The sequence below is a fragment of the Parasteatoda tepidariorum genome, chromosome X1 (genome assembly GCF_043381705.1).
Source record: "Parasteatoda tepidariorum isolate YZ-2023 chromosome X1, CAS_Ptep_4.0, whole genome shotgun sequence".
NCBI classification, from domain to species: Eukaryota; Metazoa; Arthropoda; class Arachnida; order Araneae; family Theridiidae; genus Parasteatoda; species Parasteatoda tepidariorum.
Genome location: NC_092214.1, coordinates 27213650 through 27235983, shown reverse-complemented (window position 1 = coordinate 27235983; position 22334 = coordinate 27213650).

Genomic DNA, 22334 nt, shown 5'->3' with positions numbered 1-22334 from the left:
TTATTATGGTGAGTTAAAATTTTTTTTTAAAGCTATAAAAACTTTATACATTAAAACATTGTTGCTTCCAATATTTTTGGAATTTATTTTGCTCAACTGTTCAAGATGACAGCTATGCACCTGTATTAATGTATTTCTAGCATTGCTTATTAATTTAGCATGTCATAAGTGAAAAAAATCTGTAATTTTCATTGTGATTTTGGGTGAAATATTTAGAATATTAATTTTAACTTTACAAGAGAATTTTCTCTAATTTCAAGAGCTAGGGAATATTTCAAAAATTAAAAATTTTGTTTTGGAAAATTGTAATTAATGTTTTTGGAATAAGCAAGTTTTGTACTTGTGCAAAATTTGTACGAGTGTAAAACATAAAAAGTTAATTTATTTTTAAATTACGCATTTTGTAATTGCTATTCATCAAGCTGTATTTATTATTTCTCCCATTAAGGTTTGTATAAATTTTACATCAGCAAACTGACTTTATTTTGAAAAACATTCACAGGATAACACAAAGTATCTGAACAATTTAATTTTTAAGGTTTCAAATGCAAGAGGAAAATTTTTTTCTTACCTTAAATGATGAAAGCTTGCTACATTTTCTTTATAAGTATGACTGCTGGGATTAATTAAAGAAACATTGATTTCCCACAAATTCTCTTAATTTAAAAAGTTTATTTGGACATCAATAATGTAACAAGCTATATTTTTAAAAAAATATTTTGTCTCTATGGGTTCAGTATAAAACCCTTAGAGTACTAGGCAGAATGCCAAATTGTAAAATAAATAATTTATACAGGTTTCACAGTTATTTAAAATTTTCTAATACCATCTTACTATATCCTAATAAATTCCTTCTGTGACTTGGAACTGTGTTCATTCAGTTATGTCATTAGTATTTGTCAGTGTGTCTGACATAATTAACCCCTTAACTTGACAACTATCTCCGGTTGAGTTATTTCGGGCTTTTGAGCTAAGTGGTTAATATGGTGACAATTGTTACATACAGCTTTAAAATTGTCCAAAAGTGAAAGATATTTGAAACAGTTACCACATTTCAAGCTTTACTTTTGTACTCATTATCAAGATTACTATATCAAGTTAAGTTCCTATTTTTTTTTATCAGCCAAAGGGCATGCCAAACTACACCAAAGTTTATTAACTGATTCTGCTGTTTAAATATACTTTAATTTCTAGAAATAACTTTAAAGAAAGAAAACTAACCTTTTATTAAAGAAATTTGCTCTTTCTTTGTGATATAATAGCATAAATAACTTGACAAAAGTGCCAAGTATAGCTATCATAGTTTTTAAAAGCTAATTATTTTGTTTAATTAATTTTTAAAGCGTAAAAAAAGTACATATCTGTAATTTTGAGATTCCAACAGATACTTTTTCAGTAACCTCATGCCATATCTATAAGGAAATTTTTCTCTACTTTTTTTACAGTGAAATTTGACTCGTAGCCAATCACTGATTTTTACTTTTATATCTTGTTTTAAATATAGGGACTTCTATTTGTAGATATTTGGTTTTTAAGTATTTTTTGAGGTTGGAAAATTTGCCACCCGTAAAAAAAACTGCGTTTAGTACAAAATCAAAAACGACTGATTTCATTGTTTTTAGAGTATTGTTTATTAATACAGATCAACTATTGGTTTCCACTCGATTAATTCGAAAAATGTTTGTTACCCGCTTCATTTGTAACATTTCAAACATTTATCACATGACCAGCACGATAGTTTAATTTCTATGACTAAGTTCAATCGAACTATTTCTAATCATTCACATAGCAGGTTTCTCTGTTTAATGATGGTGGTGGATATTTTCTAGGAGAGAAATCTAGATGATAAAAACTTGGTTATATATTTATATTCAAGCACTCTGTGATAATTTTATGTAAATAATATGCTGATTGATCAATGATACTAGTTTCTAATAGAGATGTATTTTGAAATTGTTAAAAGATTTTGAGCTTCAAATTATTAACTAGTATAAATGTTAAAAAATACTTTTATCATGTTATAAAAATGTAAAATATGTAATCGTAAGAGCTTAAAACTTTTAAAAAAATCTTAAAAATGAAAATTCATCATCGTTACATCCTAAATCTTTTAAAATAATGATTCTCAATCAAAATAATTTGTTTAATTTCATTTTAAAAGCATAATTTTTAAATAACTTTAATACTTTCAAACATTTAAGACTAAATAATATTTCAGTGATTATAGACATATATCTATGATAAGACTGAAACTCCTCGAATAGAATCTAATTAGAAAGTCACTCTTAAATATTCACCCTTAGCTCTTAGTTGAAAAAAAGCTTATGAATTTTTTAAATTGGTAGGAGAATACAGTACATGTGACCTACCAAAAATGCTAAGTTTCTTCTATGGATAATCCTTTTACTTTAATAGTGACCTAATGTTAATACAGTTAAATTACAGAAACAATCCTATAGTGATCGAAGGGATTTAAAAAATATGAATCGAAGGAGCGTGTTTCGGTTTCACAAGGGTGTTAATGTAAAGTGCGACAAAAAAACCCCCCCACAAAAATGGACCACCCTAAATGACTTTTAATTTAATGATCGAATTTTTACGTTCTAGGACTCAATCTTAATTGGTCTAAGTGGTGACCTCAAATATACTAATTAGGAAGTGAGACCTTATTTAAATTATGAAATCAGACGCATACTTTATCTGAATGAACACCTTTTTTTTCCGACGGATTCGGATTTCTGACCCCTAAAATATAGGAGGTAGCCGCAATCTGTGAAATAGGGTCCCCATAGTTTGGTCATGAGAGTGATCCAAAGTTAGGACCCCTTAATGTTAATTTTACTTTTTGCGTATTTCGTCATATCCCGAGAACTTTTTAAGCGATTAGAAAAATTTTAGCGTACAATTATAAAATTCGTTTTTCCAAAGATGATTCTATACAAAAAATAAATTTGAATAAATATTTATTATTTTATTTAATGATAGTTGGAAGAATTTTCAATTGTAAGGTATAAAATTTTTTACTTTTTAAAGTATGTCAGTTCACGTGACAAAATACGAAATTTGAGCGAATTCTGTAGAATAGTTTCTGTGAAATCGAATATTGAAAATATGACTTTTTCAAAATTACATACTTTAAATGTATACCTTAGAATTCAATTTTTTTCTGACTGTTATTAAATAAAATAACAAATATTTATTAAAATTTACTTTTGCATGGAATTATCTTTTTTATAATTGAGTGCAAAATTTTTTCAATTCGCTTAAAAAGTTCTTGAGATATGGCGGCATATGCAAAAGTATAATTAAAAATGCAATTTATTATGCAAAAGTATAGTTCAAACTTTGGATCGCTGTCCTGACCAAACTATGGGGACCATACTTCCCAGATTGCTTCTACCCCCTATATTTTGGGGTTCAGAAATCCGAATCGGTCTTATGAAAGGTATGTTTATTTAGAGAAAGTACGTCATTGTGTCTAACTTCGTAACTTAACGCCTGCATTATTTAATTAGCATATCTGAAACTGCCCCTCCAACCATTGAATCCTAGAACATAAAGATCCGATCATTAGATCACAAGCTATTTAAGATGGTCCATTTTTTATTTTATTTATTTATTTTTTTCTTTTGGATTGCTGTACCTGAGTGAGTTCACATATTAATTCAAAATTGTCTATTTTATGACGAGGAAAACTTATAAGTAAACTGACTTCAATCAATGCTTAATATATCAAGATTGAGGAACAATATCTTTATCTTATGGATGTTGTATACATTTACATTGGGTTATTCTTTCCAATTGGGTTATATGTCTCAACTTGTTTATAGTATCGAAACATCTGTCTGACTTTTTAATTGTTTTATTTGGACTTTGCACAGTGTTATCTATGTTATTGCAACTTCATTGCTTTATCTTGAGACTTGTCAATGTTTCAAGATATCATTTAAGTAATGCAGAGTTAGTATTGTACTGTTTTAAGAAATTTACAATTATTTAAAACTGAACATTGTGATAATTCCTTGAAAATTGTAAATATTCAATTTAAAAGATGTGTTGTTTTTATATTTCAAATAAATTTATATTTAAACTTGAATTGCTTTTAGTTAGTGTTTAAAATGTTAGTTGCCTGTGATTTTTTAAACCTTATTTGAACCAGTTGTGTTGAGGTGGTATAAGAAAAATTCAGTTTTTAAGAGCTACTTTAGCAATAATTTAGTGCAGTCCTTAGTTTGGAAATATCTTTGAATAAACTAATTTTATATTTGTGTGTAGAAAGTTTTTGATTCGCTTGGAAATCTCGAGATAAGGAGAAATACGCCGAAAATTAAATTAACATTAAGGGGTCCGAGCTTTTCGACCCATCTCCTGACCAAATAATTGGGTCCATATTCCCCTGATTGCAGTAGCATCCTATATCTTGGGGGTAAGTATTCCAAATCTGCGGAATAAAAGGTATGTTTAATCAGAAAAAATTGTTTTTTTTTTAGGTCTGGTTTCGTAAGTTAAAATACTTCTGCACTAATTAATTACCATAATTGAGATCTGATATGTGAAAATCTGAAAAAAAACAAACAAATTTCTACGAAAACAAAAACATAACTCAGTAGAAAAATTCTTTTTTTAAAGGAAACAGTATATCACAGTTATATAAGAAAATTTGTCTTTGAAACATTATAAAAATGGGTTCTATTAAAGAATTTGCCCATCCTATAGCTGGAGTGCATGAATGGCATCGACTATCTATGCTGCCAAATTGTCCCCCGGGGGGGGGTCGAAGAATGGATAATCAACAGGACGTGGAGTAATACGATTTGCTCCAGCTCATGTAACTAACAAGGAGGAACTACACTGGACAAAATTAAGAGATGGAAGACATTTTCCGAAATATCTCAAATACTGAATATAAATAAATGAAATTTGGTATGGATATAGCTTATTCCATGATAATAAAGTATGCAAAACAAAAATGAAAGTGCCATCCATTGGCAAGACCTATTGCCAATAAATCCAATGTAGTCTGGACTTAAGGATAAAAGATGACAATAAAAGTAAGGCTTGTACAGTGTGTTGCCTCTAGTATGGTGTATGGTCACCCCTGACAGACAGACAGCATGTACAATGAGTATGCGTGCTGTTAATAAGGGAGTTAAGGAGGGCTTATGGAAGACCCTCCCATTCTTCCACCAGTGCAATTTTTAACTCCAGAATGGTTCTGGGGGGAGGTTGGCGCATCGCAATAGCTCTCCCAAGAGCATCCCAAGCATGTTTGATAGGATTCAGGTCAGGGGATTTGGCTGGCCAATCCATTCGTTGAATATCCTCGCTTTCCAGGTACTCATCAACCATGAGAGCCCCATGTGGTCGCACATTGTCGTCCATAAAAGTGAACTCGGGGCCAACAGCGCCCCTGAAAAGACGCACATAGGGCTTTAGGACCTCCTGCCTGTACCTCTGGGCTTTCACGGAACCATTGTCAAACACATGGAGCGGAGTGCGGGTATCTTGCATGATCCCTGCCCAAACCATGAGTCCACCAGCATAATGGTCCCTTTCGATAATGTTACTGGGATGGTATCGGGTTCCAGGTTCCCTCCATAACAATAACCGTCCAGAATCAGGTTGTAGACTGAATCTGGACTCATCATCGGTGGAGAGAACATTAGCCCATTAAAGTGTCCAATTCTGATGTTGTCTGCACCATTCTGCAAGCGCTCTTTTGTGGGATACAAATAACGGGCTTCCTGGCATACAGCCCTCTTTCATGGAGTCTCCTGGAAACTGTCTTACTCGAAATTGATGCTCCTGTACAGCCGCGAGGCTCCTAGACAATTGAGTGGCTGTAGCCGTCCTCTGGCGCTTAGCTGAAAGGAACAAATACCGGTCTTCATTGGCCGTTGCAGCCCTCGGGCGACCTTGTCCTGGACGTCTGCATACTGTCGCACTAGTTTTAAATTGACTCCACAAATTGGAAATGACGCTTGGTGTTATATCCAATTTCCTAGCAATCTGAGCTTGGGACTGACCTGCCTCAATTCTACCCACATTTCTCCACCTCATACCTTCGTCTAAACGATGATGTTCACTCATTTCACCTAAAAACCAGCAATAAACAACAAGATAATTCAAAAAATGCACTAAAATCTGCAACTATGTTGAAGAGTGGAATGAGATGAACAGCTCGATGCGGACTTTTATAACTCCTGCTGACTTAGTAACGCCCACAAGAATACGTAAACTTATCTCGGGCCAATAGCGCTGCAGTGACCATATATGGCAATCAACTGCCCAGGTTTTGTGCGGTATTTTTAGAGGAATGTGCGAAAATGCTTTCCATCTCTTAATTTTGTCCACCAGTGTGTTAAGGCAGCAACTTCCCAAACATTCTGTATCGGATTCAGATCAGGAGATTTGAATGGTTAATTCCTTTGGAGAATATATTCAAATCTCCGGAAATTCTCATCAGGATGAGGATCATCCGTGCATTGCTGTCAATTAAAATTAAATCAGAACCAACTAAATCACTAAAATAGCACATGCATGTAAGTAACACATGGCTTTAAGAACACATCTTTCTACTCAAATCAGTAACAGTACATATTTTAATGAGATGGGACCATCTGCCATGATGCTCTTTCCCTGTCATCTCGCTATTACTTCTATAATGGCGGATTTCTCAGATATGAGTGGGCTGTAAGCGTATTGGTTGGTACTTTTATGTGGAGATTGCCAGAGATCCTTTACCTGCCCGTCACTGTCAGAGAAATAAACCATTATAAAAGTGAAAGCATGTCTTGTTACTGGTTTAAGTATTGAGACATGTTCTTGGAATCTTATGTTTATTTTTTTGTGATCCCACTGTTTCCGATTTTATTTATATTTGAACTCCCATGTCCAGCTATGTAGATTTCATCATGCCGAGTTTCCTGGAATGTAAAGATAATTGCTACAAGTATAAGCAATTTAGACCTCCAGACTTGAATCTAATAGAATGTGTTTTTATTTTATTTTTTAAAAGCCGTTGAACAGACGACCAAATTTCTGAGTTTACGACTACTAATGTTCAACTCATAAGCCTTATAATTTTGAACCCAATCCAGAAAACAAGAGAACTTTTGAATAAAGTATTTGGAGAAATTTGCCTTTGTGGAGGACATTTTGATGGAACTAACCCGCATTTGCGTTACATTGAGAGGTTCCCCGCATATGCGTTACTCCTACGGTTCGCTTGACGGCAAGAGGACTCTACCCCATGATCTGTCTACCACTAAGAATATTTTTCGTCAGCAGTGCGGTCGGTGCGATCCTGGTGCGGGATTTGTTTCAACCAGCCATTGCTGGGATTCGAGCCCGAGCACCTCATTGGGAGGCGAGCGCTCTGTCCCTTAAGCCACTACGGCTTAATAGAGTTTGTTTGGAACTACCTTGACAGACAAGTTTTCATTATGAATTCTCTTCCTCGATCGTAATGTTAATTGAAACAATGGTTACTCGATGTCTCCCCTTCGTTTTCTATTTCGTCTCTTAACAACCTTAGAAATTCAATGCTATGTATTGTAATTAAAAGTTGGCGCATTTTTGCTAAACCCCTTTTTGTAATTTCAATGACATATAGGTTATAAAAGATTGTGATTTTGTTTTTCCAAAAACATTATTCCAAAATAAACTGTGATGTACTGTTTTCTCTGAGAATGGACTTTTCTTCTAATTTTTTTTCTTTCACTTTTCTCACCCTTCCCCTTTTCTTGTTTTAAATCTTGGGTGTGTCTGAATAAATGTAAGTTACTATGCGGCAATCAGGATAGAACTGTATCGAACACATTCTGCTTAAATTTCTAGTTTCTATGTTCATACCTAAAGAATTCGATTAAAAAAAAACAATTAGTCTCTTATTTTTTGGAGGCAGTGCGGTATGTCTCCGGTAGACCAAAGCTACTTCAGTCCTTACGAAGTTACTGCAACCAAATAATCGGGAACAGATCTATAGTTTTTTTTCATAGTAGTTGAAGTTTTAAGGTATATGTTTTTTTACATTAAAATAAATAAAAGACATTGATTACAATATCAATATTATAAAATCTCAATGTAAAACATGCTAGTTTTGATAACGATTTTATAAATTTTCAACTTTAACTATTTCTTTAACACAAATAATTTAAACTAGGCTTTCTATCAATAAATTCTATCACTAGGACGGAAATTTTTATTTTAATACAAATTAATTATTTTAATACAAATTAATTTGTTACAAATAGTAAATAAATTTTGTGTTTCCCGTGAAAGTTTGTTGATAAAACTTTATGCTACAGTCATATGACGCTGGTTTAATCATGAAACATTGTACGAATAGTTAAATGATAGAAATTTATTTTAATTGTAAGGTACATAAATTTTTACAATTGTTTAATTAATAAAATTTATAATTTCAAAATTTAATTTTTTAATGAAATTGGTCAAATAGTTTTTTAATAAAAAATTTCGTGTTTTTAAAATTTCATTCCTCAAAAGCTATATAACAGATTTTGTTCAAAATTTGAATTTTGTTGAATAAAATTTAATTTTCGTACAATTGAAATTTTTTTTGATCATTTTAAATAAAAGTATTATTAAAAAAGAATTTTTTTGAATGGGACAATCTTTAGATTAACGGGTTTTATAGTTTTGCGAAAAATCTTACGAAATTATAAGTTTGTAAGATTACAATTTACTTTTTATAATTGCAAAATACTTTAAAAGTAAAATCTTCCAACCTTTATGGTGCACAACCTTTTTGAATGGAAGGCTGCGAGTCCAATTATGTAAATACGATGAGGCAATTATGATAATTGTAATGTAAACATTAGTGTTTCAGACAAAATTTGTTTTATCAGTCAATTTAATAATCAATTTGCGTAAAATTAAATTTTTTTAAAAGATTGTAATTTTTTTATTAGCTTAATTCTTTTAATTATTTATTTTTTATCTATTAGCTTAGTAATATATTTGCATAAATTAAATTCTTTTAAATATTGAAATTCATTTAACACTGAAGAATACCAAACTGATACTTTTCAAAATAAAAATATTTCATTTTTATTAAGAAATAGATTCATCAAAAAAAGAATATAAAGATAGGGAAAAATATAGGTCATATTTAATCTAATCACGTAACACAAAAGTGTTTCTTAAAATAAATTAACTATGATATTTTTAAATGAAAGTAAAAATTAGAAAATAGTTAATATTTTATTGAGCAACGCAAATGCAAATTAAATATTTTAGTTAAAGGCGATTGTATAGGATGTAAAATGTTTGAAAATAAAACGCTCATTATAGATCAAAATATGATTAAACATTTAGTTGAGAATCAGTTCAGTATATTTTCTATTTAGTGAATTATAAGAGATTTTATGAATGTTAAATCTTAAAACGGTAAATTAAATCTTAAAAGCACTTTCATAAGCTAAAAAAAAAACTGTTTAAAAACCCACATTCGTACCTCTCGTTTTGTAATAATAGAGTATTAAAAATATCAAGATCGAAGAAAAAAAACACACGAATATAAAAGTAAAAACTACAAAAAAAGAAGAAAAAACATGGATTGACAAAGAAATCGGCAAAAATAAAGCACATCAAAAGTGATGATTAAAATACCTGTTTCGAAAATCGCAAGTCGCTATAATACCAGATTAAAAATACCTGGATTTTGGAAACCTCGTGAAAAAGAGTAGTAATGGCAGAAAGAACGATAAAGAAATTCTCTTAGACTTGCGGTAATCGGAAGCAATAAATCGGAGCAAATAAAGAGCACATTCAGATGCACAATTCGAGTGTCGTATTAATACATATTAAAAATATCGGGAGTTTCAAAACCATGTGGAAATGCGTAGTGCTGAAAAAAAATTATATTAAAATAGCTTGGATTTACTAAAAAAATTCACACAAAAGAAGCTCGTCAAAAATGATCACTAATTGCACATTTCCTTCGGAGAATATATTTAAATCTCAGAAAATTTTCCTCATGATGAGGACCATGTTGCCGCGCATTGCCGCAAATAAAATGCACATGCACGATTCGAGTGTCGTATTAATACATTGTAAAAATGTCGAGATTTTCAAAACCATGTGGAAAAGCGCAGTGCGGAAAACAAAAAACAATATAAAAATTGCTTGAATTTATGATAAAATTGATACAAAAGAAGCACAATTCCTTCGGAGAATATAGTATTCAAGTCTCAGGAAATTCTAATCATAATGGCAGCACATTGTTGCCAATTAAAATTAAATCAGAACCAACTAGATTACTAAAATATCACATACATGTAACTAACACAGGACTTTAAGAACCATCTTTCAACTCAAACCAGTAACAGTACATATTTTAATGACATGGGGGCTATTTACCATGATGCTCTTTCTCTGTCATCTTGCTATCACTTCAATTTCTCAGATATGGGTGGACTGGAAACGTGTCCTAGGTTGGTACTTTTTTGTGGAGATTGCCAGGGTTCCTTTACCTACCCTTCACTATCCGAGAAATTAACCATTGTAAAAGTGAAAGCATGTCTTTCTACTGGTTTAAATATAGAGACGTGTTCTTGGAACCCTATCTTTTAGTGCTTCCATTTATTCTGATTTTCTCAAATCGTTATAATACCTTATTAAAAATACCTGGATTTTCGAAACCTCATGAAAAAGCGTGGCAATGACAGTTACAAGAACGATAAAAATATTCCCTTAGGCTTGCGATGCAATCGGCACAAATAAAGAGCACATTTAGATGCATGATTCGAGTGTCATATTAACACTAGGACTGGGCGATATTAGAAATTATATATCGTGATGCATCGTCAGTTTTGCATCGCGATATAGCGATGTATCGCGATATAGTAATTTTGAATTTCATTTACTTATAAGGCACAGAAAGTCAGATTTCTATCAAAACTTCATACTCTGATTGATTTAAATCAATTTATAAATTTGAAGATATATATGTTTTGCTTAAGAAGGATATTAAATAAATTGACTACAATGTACAAATCTTGCTTAAAATATTTATTGAAATGCTTGTTTAGAAATTCATAATACGCGTAAAACAAAGTGTTAAAAACTTTTTTTAAAGTGTTTTTTACAAATTAATATTTTCTTGTGATATTATGCATAAATAATTACATAAATATTAAGTTCGATCGTAATGTTCAATTTCTAAATTAAAGGTTAAAAATTATTTGTATGTTTAAAACAAAGTGCTAAATAAATTTTAGAAAAAAAAAAGCTTTTAAAACACTATTTTTTTAATTATCATTTCAGTTATTATAGTTCTATTATAGTTCATTTACGTCACACTAGAGCTGCACAATGGGCTATTGGCGACGGTCTGGGAAACATCCCTGAGGATGATCCGAAGACATGCCATCACAATTTTGATCCTCTGCAGATGGGATGGCACCCCCGCTTCGGTAGCTCGACGACCTGCACGCGAAGTCGAGCACTTTACGGTAGAACAGTTTAACGAGGACCAATACCGCACACCCTCGGTCCCTACGCAGACTGATCCAAGTGGTCACTCACCCGCACACTGACCGCAGCCAGTGATGCTTGACTTCGGTGATCTGCAGGGAACCGTGTCTTAACGATCAGTCCACTGCGGGACCTTATCATTTCAGATAAATAATTAAATTAAATTATATAATGACCGAGTTATGAACGAAAAACAAAGTAAGATTTAATTTCTTTAAAATAAAAAAATTGTGATATTCGATAATATATTTAGCTAATTAACAAATAATATGAAAAGAATATTTTTTAAAAAAAATTATTATACTCTCTAATAAAACGATTATTATACTCTCTAATAATATTTTTTAAAAAAATGAATAAAATACGCAAACCTTTCAATATTTTTTTGTATAAACAAAGTTGGTTGACTTATGTCCAAATCTAAATGACAAAAATAAATTTTGTTTTAACTTTATTTCTAAAAATAGAAATAACAAAATTTATAAATTTAAAGTCAGTAATAAAAACTCTTTAAATTATTAGAAGGTTCATCCAAAAAGTTTTTAATAAATTAAAAGAAAGTAAAAAAATAACCTAACAAATTCAATTATTTGGGCGCCTAAATTAGATTGCCGATAATTTTCACATATAAAAATAAAAAGATTTTCTAAACAAAAAACTTATCTAATTAATGAAGAAACTCTTCTTTATATATTCTTTTCAAGAAACTCTTCTTTATATATTCTTTTTAATATTAGATTGCCTTCAGAACAAGGTAGCATCGGCGATCACGAAGTTAGTCCCACCGAAAATAATCTACAAGAAAAGTCGCGACAAAGAAAGAAAAGCTAAGAGGTGCGAAAAGGAACACGCGATATTAAAGATATGTGTTCTCAAAACTCTGATTCTGATTCTACCGCTCAGCAATCGAGGTCATTTCAACATAACGAAACGAACATCGTCTTCCACAGCGTGAGTCGACATCGGAACTTAAGAGAAGAGTCTTATATCGCTATATCGTTACCTTATATCCTTGCTTGTCTTATATCGCTATATCGTTTTGCGCTCGTTGTCTGTACTCGACGGCTTAAATCAGATTTCTGATGCATCGCCTTGAATAAAAGTCGCTGTATCGTCTTGCCGATATATGCGTTAAATCGATATGTCTCGATACATCGATTTAAAGCCCAGTCCTAATTAACACATATTAAAAATATCGGGATTTTTAAAACCATGTGGAAATGTGTAATGCCGAAGAAAAATATATAAAAATAGCTTGGATTTATGATAAAATTGACACAAAAGAAGCACGTCAAAAAGGATTACTAATTGCACGATTCAAAGTCGCCAGTCGTTATAATATTGTATTAAAACGATCGGGATTTTAAGAAACACGTGGAAATCCGACCAAAAAGTCACTCGAATTAACTTTGAAGTGGACACAAATATAGAGTTTCAAAAGTGATTACTAATCAAAATTCAAGCATCATAATTTTGTAATATTAAAAATATTGGGATTTTTAAAACTTTAGAAATTCATTGCGATAATCACGGCAAAAAGGGATCGAAAAACTACATTGGAGCGATTTGGGTCTTTAAATGCGCAATTGCAAATTTACGTTTCTTTTTAAATTAAGAAAAACTTATAATAGTAGTTTGTTTTATTATATTCAGGGGCAATTGCAATATAATGTATTGTTGATTTAATATTGTTGATCTAAAACATAAAGTATGTCTTTTATTTATATGTAAACACAAAAGCCGAGAAATATGTGAAAACTCGTGAGCGGCCATCAAAGTATTAATCTAGAAATATGTCGAACTTTTTATAACAAAATATCACACTAGAATACAATTTTAATTTTTGAGTGTTATGCTTAAATCAAAACAAGGGAGTAACCTGAATCATTTTCAGAAAAATAACTATTTGTAGCACTTTTTATCGCTAGCTCTGAGTAGTTTCAAAACAAAGAATATTGAAACAATGTTTTATATTATATCAGAAGAACACAGAGGAGAAAAAACTCAAATTGAATGTACGCAAAAAATTGCTGTGATTACCAGAAGATGAGTTCGCGGGGGAAATGTAATAAGAAATTATTAATATTCTCTTTTTGTTTCATTTGAACAAAAACTTGTAGATATCAATTTTCAAAATTGTTTACTAGTAAGTAGATTATATATATATATATATATATAGTTCTCAAAATATTGTTGTAATGAAGAGTTTTGTATTTATATTTTCGAAGCTATTACGCGTATTGCAATAAATGATTCATGAATTTAAAGAAAAATATAGGAAGTTTTATTTCTTGTACGAATGTTTGATGTACTGTGTGCAAAAAAAAAAAAAAAAAAAAAAAAAAAAAAAAAAAAAANAGAATAAAGATATCACCCTGAATAACTTTCGTTCTAATGATCGGATTTTCACGTACTAAGTGTCAATCTTAGTGATTCCTAGGGGTGACCTTAAATATGCTAGTTATGTATAACTATTAAATTAAGTGACACGACAGTCCATAGAGGGTCAAGGTCTACTGTACCCATCTCAGTTTTCTTGACCTTTGGGCTCTGAGGTGCAAGAGCAGATGTTCCGGTTGAGTGGTCAGCCCAACGCGGAACCCCAGTGTTTAGCTCCCAAGCATGCTTGGTACTCATTTTATCGACCCACTGAAGGGATGTAAGGGTGAGTCAACCTTACCTGGCCCAAGGATCGAACCAGGGACTAGTGGCACGACTGCACGAAGCGCTACCGCTCAACCACCTGGGGTTATGCTAATTATGTAGTGCTAACTATTAATTAAGTTACGAAATCGGACACAAAAGCGTACTTTCTCTGAATAAATATATATATTTTGTTACATGTTTGGATTATTAATGTAGGGAGTTAGCCGTAATCTAGGAAATATGGTCTCCATAGTTTGGTCAGGAGAGCGATCCAAATTTCGGATCTCTTAATGTTAATTTCCCTTTTTGAGTTTTAACTCATATTTTTAAAACTAAATAAGCAATTTAAAAAAATTACACCCACTTATGTAACTCGTTTACGCAAAGATAATTTCAATCAAAAAAAATTTTTAATAATATTTTTTTAATTTAATTGAGGATGAAGAAATTTAAAATTATATGATGCATTAATATGAGGCATTAATTTTTTGTACCATACTAATTTAATGTTTCAACAGTTTTTATTTAGTAAAAGTCGAGGAAAATTAAAATTAATTATTTCTAAAAAAATAATATGACGACAATGAAGAAATATTTAAATACAGATAATTACGAGGCACTTGACTTACGCAAGCACAGAGTAAACTTTCATTTATATTTTTTTCGCTAATAACCGATTGCTAATCCTTTTTTGTAAATTATAAAACACGATGTTTTTTTTAAGTCATCTAAAAATTTATTTGTAACTTAACAAAGAGATTTTAATAAGACATTTGAATGAATAAAAAACATTTTATTCAACGAATGTCGAGTTTTATAAAAGCACGTTTCCGATAGAAACTGATTATACATCAGATTAAAATTATATTTAATGTGATTACATTTTATCTTTTAGTTTGTTCTTTCAATAATTGATAAAATTTCAGTAATATACAAACCTATGCATAGATTTGGAATAATATATTTATCAATTTCTTTAATATATTTTATAATTATTAATGTGAATACGTAGTTAACATTTTTAAGCATCTTAAAATTTTTCAACATCTTTTATATCATTTTAATCTTAAAATAAATTTTTAATCCCCTATACACGCGTGTTTCCCAGAATTATTTTACCAACTATTTAATTGAATTTTAGTATTTCTCAAAATCTTATTCTTTACGCTGCGACGTATATTATTTTTCCATTAATATACTAATCAATTTTTAAGTAAAATTCCTTTTTAAATTATAGTCAAGTTTTCATTAAAAGAAAATTTAGAATTATTCACATCTAGCTGAGAATTTAATCTTATCAAGAAATTAAAAATATTTTGCTGATCAAAATTATTCGATGCAAAACAACTGACTACTAAGCAGGCTATTTTTTTGAAAAATGAAGATAAATTGTTGATTGTCTTTTTTATTGTTTCTTATTTATTTGAGTAAAGAAAAGCAAATCCATATATGTGCACAACGATAAATACAACAGTTTGCTTTGTTTTGTAAATGAACAAAAAATTATGGACATAAAATTTTATTTTGACGTTCAAACTTATTCTCGCCCGATAACTTTAAAAAGATTGCCATTTTAAAAAGGATAACGTTAAAAAAAATTGCTTAAAAAGTTGTTAATATTATTTCTCAACTATATCACAATTAAAAAAAAATATTATTATATCAGGAAAATGCTCGATATGCTTTATTTTGTCAAACAGCAAATACTAAAAATAGAAAACTGTATAAAGATTTCAAAACCGTACTATATTTAATATTATCCTCTCAAAAAAGTTTTATTTTTCTAACTTTAGAATTTTCTTAATGCTAAAATAAAATATATTAAGAGGTTTTTGATAACAAAATATTTAATAGATGTAATTAATATGCTTAGAAAATAGTTTTAATATACTTTCTTTAGAAATTATAAACAGAATTTGTTCTTTTATTTCGCCGCAAAAAGACAAAAATGTTAATGTTCCTTTTATGCTCAATTGAAACGTGACAATGATTTAATTAATTTCAGAATTGAAATCTGTTTTGACGTAACATTTAATTGCTTGAAACAGTTAGAAACACTTACACTTACTAAAATTATCAGAAATTAAACTTATTCTTTTATTTTGTTAAGAGCTGCAGAAAAAATGAGGAAATGAGAGGACCTGTTTAATATCATACTTACTACTCATACATTTTAACATATGATTTGAGCTATTTACAAGCAAAGGGAAAAAAAAAGAAGAAATTAAATAAAGGGTAAAATTTAAATTTTATTGAAATATGTCCTTAAGTATACACTAAACATATCTAGAATAAATTTTGGGTCGATGAATTAAAAATATATTTTCCAAAAATATCGAATAGGGCGGAGCCGTTAACTTGTTCGAAATAATTGACTTGTAACTACTTAACTTTGATTCCAGGGGAGAAGAGTCATTCCACTGTTTCATTCTACTTTTGAAATTTCACATGTAGACGGAATTGTTCAACATCCTAAAAATGATTTTCAAAGTAGCAGTAAAAATAAAAAATAAACAAGAAATGATGTAGAATGAAATGAAATAATAAATAAACGAATAACTAAAAATATACTTCCTTGAATTTTTTAGAAATTTTGAGGAATTATATATTTATTATGTTTTATTTTATCAATCTAAGAGCCATAACCATTATCTTCCGTAAAATTAATTTCAATATCGCATTTAATATTTTAATTTAATAAACTGTGTCATTAAATGAATAATCCCCAGAAACTAAAGCCGGAAGATAAAAGTGTTATCATCTTCAAAAAATATGAAAATGTAATTAAAAGTCGACATGTTTTGAGCACTCAAAAATTCACGTTACGAGTCATTAACGTCTAGCGAGCTCTGAGAATGGCAACGTTTGAAGCAAATGTTTAGCACGTTCAATAAACTAAAGGACTCATTTAGACGGAAGGAACGCGGCTGATAAGTCCCTTTTCACGAATACGATAAATCTATTCTTTGCATCTAGGGGATAAATTTAATCTCGATAATGTCAAAATTCTAACCACCCCTGCCACATCAGCTCATCTTGATACCCGGGAATCTTGCTTTGTTCATATGAATGTCGATTATCTTGTTAACGATATTAGTTTCACCCATCTCTCCGCGGAACGTGGAAGTGCATTTTGCTCTGATTTGCCTTTCCTGGCTATTTCGGTTTTTCTAGCGTTGCGTATACTTTTGCTTAATTTCTTATTTTCTATTTTACTCTTGGGTACTATGGTTTTTCCGGTTTCATTTTCCACTTCTACTTATGTTTTTTCGTTTACATAAATTTTTTTTTCTTTCTCGTCATTAAGAATGGGCGCTTATTTTCCTCCTATTTTTTGAAGCCACTGAAGTTTTTATATCAAGTATATAGTTCTTCATCATTATCTTTATCAGAATCTTATGCTGAAAGAAGCAAACATAAGAAATCTGTAAATAATTATTTCAGCAGGGTTCAAGCGGTTCTTAAAACATTAAAAAAACCATGGAACCTATATAGAAGATATTAAGAAGTACTAAACTAAACTCAGCATCGCGACAGCTCCTAGAAGGCCAAGGCAGACAGTGCCCATCTCAGTTTTCTTGACCTTGGGCTCTGGGGTGCAGGAGCAGATGCTTCGGTCAGGTGGTCAGCCGAACGCGGAACCTCCAGTGTTTAGTTCACAATCATGCTTGGTACTCATTTATCGACCCACTGAAGGGATGAGAGGCTGAGTCAACCTTGCCCGCCCCGAAGATCGAACCAGGGACCTGTGGCACGACAGCGCGAAGCGCTAGTGCTCAACCACCGGGCGTCGATATTAAGCAGTTATAAGCTATAAAGAAGTTATTTTTAACTTTAGGGCGATTCCACGAAAAGTGGTCCTGAGTGACTAAATTTTCAAAATTATCGTAAAATCAAAAATGACACAATTTCGGAATCTAGAAGATGCACATTTTTTAATAGTTAAGATAGTTTTTTGAATTACAAAAAATATTTATGTGAATTCTANATTTGGTGATCGTAACTGTTGAACATGTTGAGCGACATTTTATGGTGAATTTACGAAAATCCGTTTCAGAATGTATAAAAACACTAGGATGCTATTTGCAAGTTATCTTTATCTAAAGAAAGGCAAGTAACTCACATATTTGGTAAATTCAACGATTAAAAAAAAAAAAAATTAATCATATAATATTCTCTAACGTACATTTTTGCAATCTTTTTAAAATGTCAAGTAACATTTACCAATTTCTTCAATTATAAAAAAAATATATGTATATATCGCCATAAAGAAATAAATATATATAAAACATTGTGAATGTGCATAATAATTTCTTCCATATCTTTCACAATTTTTACGGGATCTTTTTCGTGATTTGCTCTACAACCCTGTATATAATTAAAATAATGCAGATTTTTTTTACCATAAAATCTTCATTTTTAAAGAAGTTAAATACTTCTTAAATGCAAACAATGCCTTATAAAAAGTTCATGTGTTCAAATACTGAAATCTTGGAAAAATATAAATAAATTATAAATTAACTGAAGTTTTATTTTTAAAGGAGATGAAAACGAAAGCGATCTGTGCTTTTTTGGTATTTATCAGTAAAAAGCTAATCTATTGCTTAGAAACTTCAAGATATTTTCCTATTAACTATTTTTCTAAAAAAAAGCCTTTCCGACCCGAAATAACACAAAAACGAAGAATAATTTCAGTTTTCACTTCATTCTCTCTTATTCTTTCAGCTTGTTTGCTTAGCAACGGAGTATTTCTTTCTTGTCGATTATATGGCTAGAGTATGGTTATATTAAAATTCAAATCCTGCTAGGGCGATAATTTTGGGAATTCGTTTTGGGTCGTTTTGGGAAATATATAAAACTTCCTAGCGCCCTAAATTTTGATCCAAATTTTGTCTACCGTACAGTATTTTGAGGGTCAGGAATACAAATATGTAATAAAAAATATAAGTTTATTCAGGGAATGTACGTTCACAACTGAATTAATACTTAGCACTAATTAATTAGCATATTTGAAGTCACCCCCTGAAACCATTAAGATCGACACTTAGCACGTGAAAATCCGATCATTACAGCGAAAGTTATTCAGGGTGATATCTTTTCTTCTTCTTTTTTTGCTTATTGTACAGTGCACGAAAAAAAAAATAACGGCCCACTTTGAATAACTTTTGATCTAATGATCGGATTGTCACGTTCTAGGATTTCACTTGGAAAAAAGTAAGATTAAATTTGATTTCCCAGGAACAACTGGACCAATTTGGCTCAAATTTTGTATTTATGTAAAATTATGTTCTTTAAAATAATGTAACAAATTGTATACCTTATAATTTAAACCTTTTTTGATTATTATTAAATGGAATAATAAGAAATTGTAAATATTAGCGTAAAGTTATCATTAAAATGGAATGATCTTTTCATAAACGAATTTTACCATTGCGTGCAACAATTTTTCTGTTTGCTTAACAAGTTCTTGCAAAAGTACGAGTACGCAAAAAAGTAAAATTAACATTAAGGGTTCCATACTATCGACAGCTCTCTTGACCAAGCTTGGGACCATATTTTCCAGATTGTGGCTACTCCCAATATTTTGAGGGTCAGAAATCCTAATTCATCGAAACAAAGGTATTTGTTTATTCAGAGAGAGTACGTTTTGTCCTAGAACCTGATGATCTGATCATTAGATCAAGTTATTCAGGGTGATCTGCTTTTTTTCACGCACTGTAAGACCCTTTAGTGGCGCAATAAGTATCTTACATGTAATCAGTTCGTTCCCTGCATTTTTTTATTTTAATATCAGTGTTTTCAACATCAGTGATTTGTAAACAGTGTCTTTGCAGTAATCCCATATAAATTAATCCTGTTGCGCTAAGTCTGGGAATTCTGGTGGCCGCGTGATTTCAGATATATCACTCCTCAACCGCCCACCCAAGATACCATAAAGAGCTACTGGTGCCGAAAACACAACGAAAACTTAAATAACGCGCTTATACAGCATTTGGGACCATTGACCATGTGCAACGAATTTGATTACAGAATAGATGAGCGTCGTATAATAAAGTGATTAAGTATCAAAAATTGGATTATGCTTTTCTCTAATTTCCTGTATCATTTATTGTAATATGTGAAATAGTTTTGAAAATATAAATAGTTAAAATTCGGGAATTTATTTGCGCTTAGTCGGTATAATTCTTTCTTTTTTCTTTTTGTATTGTAACTTTATCATAGAAGAGCAAATGTTTTAAACGTAATTGAGGAAAATAATGTAAGCTGAATTAAAAATTGTAAGTCTAGTACGCTCGCTGTTTAGATCAGAATTTTTTAATAAAGTTTTCCTAAGGGGAATTCAGATAAAATTTTCACATTTACTATTTAAGACACTTTTGTCCTAGATTTCTTATATTTTGCTTTTAAATTTTTAAAAAGAAATGATGACATGACTTAAAAAGAAATACATGAGACTTATTTAGATGAAAAAATTGAACTATATTAGTTGAACTATATTTGAACTAGATAAGTTTACCCCACTTATGTCCAAATTTTTGTACTGCAGTGATGTGAAAAATATTTAAGTTAAAAAGAGCTGATAAATTTGCATTTTAAATAACTGAATATTTTCTTACATTAGTTATTACTATAGATTAAAAAACAGAGAGCATTTTTGTAATTTAATGAATATATAAAATATTTTTACGATCATAGGGGCTGTTTCGTAATTATCTCCCTTAATATAATAGGCTTTTTTTTCAAGAAGGAAGACAAAAAGTATATAGTATATATTTAGTGGCCACAAATTAATACTTACACAAGGAACAAACAGAAACGATAATAATAATGAAAAATGTTAACCAGTTTGGTTGAAACTTGGAGGCGTTAATAATAATCTCTTTCAAATCCTTTCTGTTTCCGACTGCAGATCTAATAAGTTTTCATGCATTCAGTCTCGTCTTTCTCGATTGTGATTCGTTAGATTTGGATAGGATTGTCGCTATTTCCACTCTTTAACATTAATTTGTGACCGTTAATCTGTTTTCATATTTGACAAGAATTCGAGAATTATACATATAGTGAGATCATTGCGGAACATTCTGTATATGTTTTGCTTATACGAGATAAATGTTGATAATGAAATCATATTTTCACCACTATTTACCTTTTTGAAAAAATATACTGAGCTCAAATGATAACGCTGAGTACTGAGATTAATATGCACATTCAGGGTCATTTTTGTCTTATTTTGGACTTTTGTAAAATACATCAATGTGTAAACTAATTTTACCTCTCTCGAAAAATCAATTTCTAATTGAAGCGACTCTGTTGTAAACAACAAAGAGGACATATAAGTTACGAAATGATAAAAAAGACCATAATTGTATGTTAATGTTAGAGCTCTAGACTAGCAATTATGAATAGTTGCCATTTCGCCTCTTAAGAGTCATAAGTAAGTGAGAATCGCGTAAAAGTGACTGACAATACTATGTAAATTTACGGTGGAATTGTCACAAAACGAGTCCAACAAAAAGTGATCACTCACCGGCGGGATTCGATATTCCCTTATTGTATTATCGAATATTAAATATAGGGATCTTAAATGCTATTTGGAAATTCCTTCTAATAGCTAGTGAAAAAGAAATTACCTCGAATCGAGTATTGAAAAGTAATTTAACTTAAAGGCGTGATTCGATATTCGCGTGTCATATTATTGTATTATATATAAAAATAAAGTCCACGGTGGTCAGGTGGTGTGAATTTAAAACCTTAAGTGGAAATTCTAAATTTTATTGCAGAATTTGATTTTCTATTAAAAATACCCAAATTTGACTTGCAGGTCTTAGGTCTATTCTGGGTTGTTGAATACAAAAGTAACTTAAAGTCTCGAATCGACCTCCTGTGTAGGGGTTCAGGCAACTGGCCTTGTATCAGAAAGGTTTTCGGTTCAAGTCCCGGGCAAGGCATGGATGTTCTTTCATTCTCTGTACTCTCTGTCTTTACTGTGGCAGCAATGTTGGCCCACCTAATATGGTGCCCCTGAAAGAGTGGCCAACAAATCTGCCCTTCAGATAACGAAAGGTCATTCTCCAGGTGAACACAGGAAAAAAAAACTTGAAAATCTTTGTGTTAACAATTTTCTACCTCTAATGTAGACACTTTATGAAAAAGACTTTTGACTTAAAAATTTTAAATACTTGTAACTT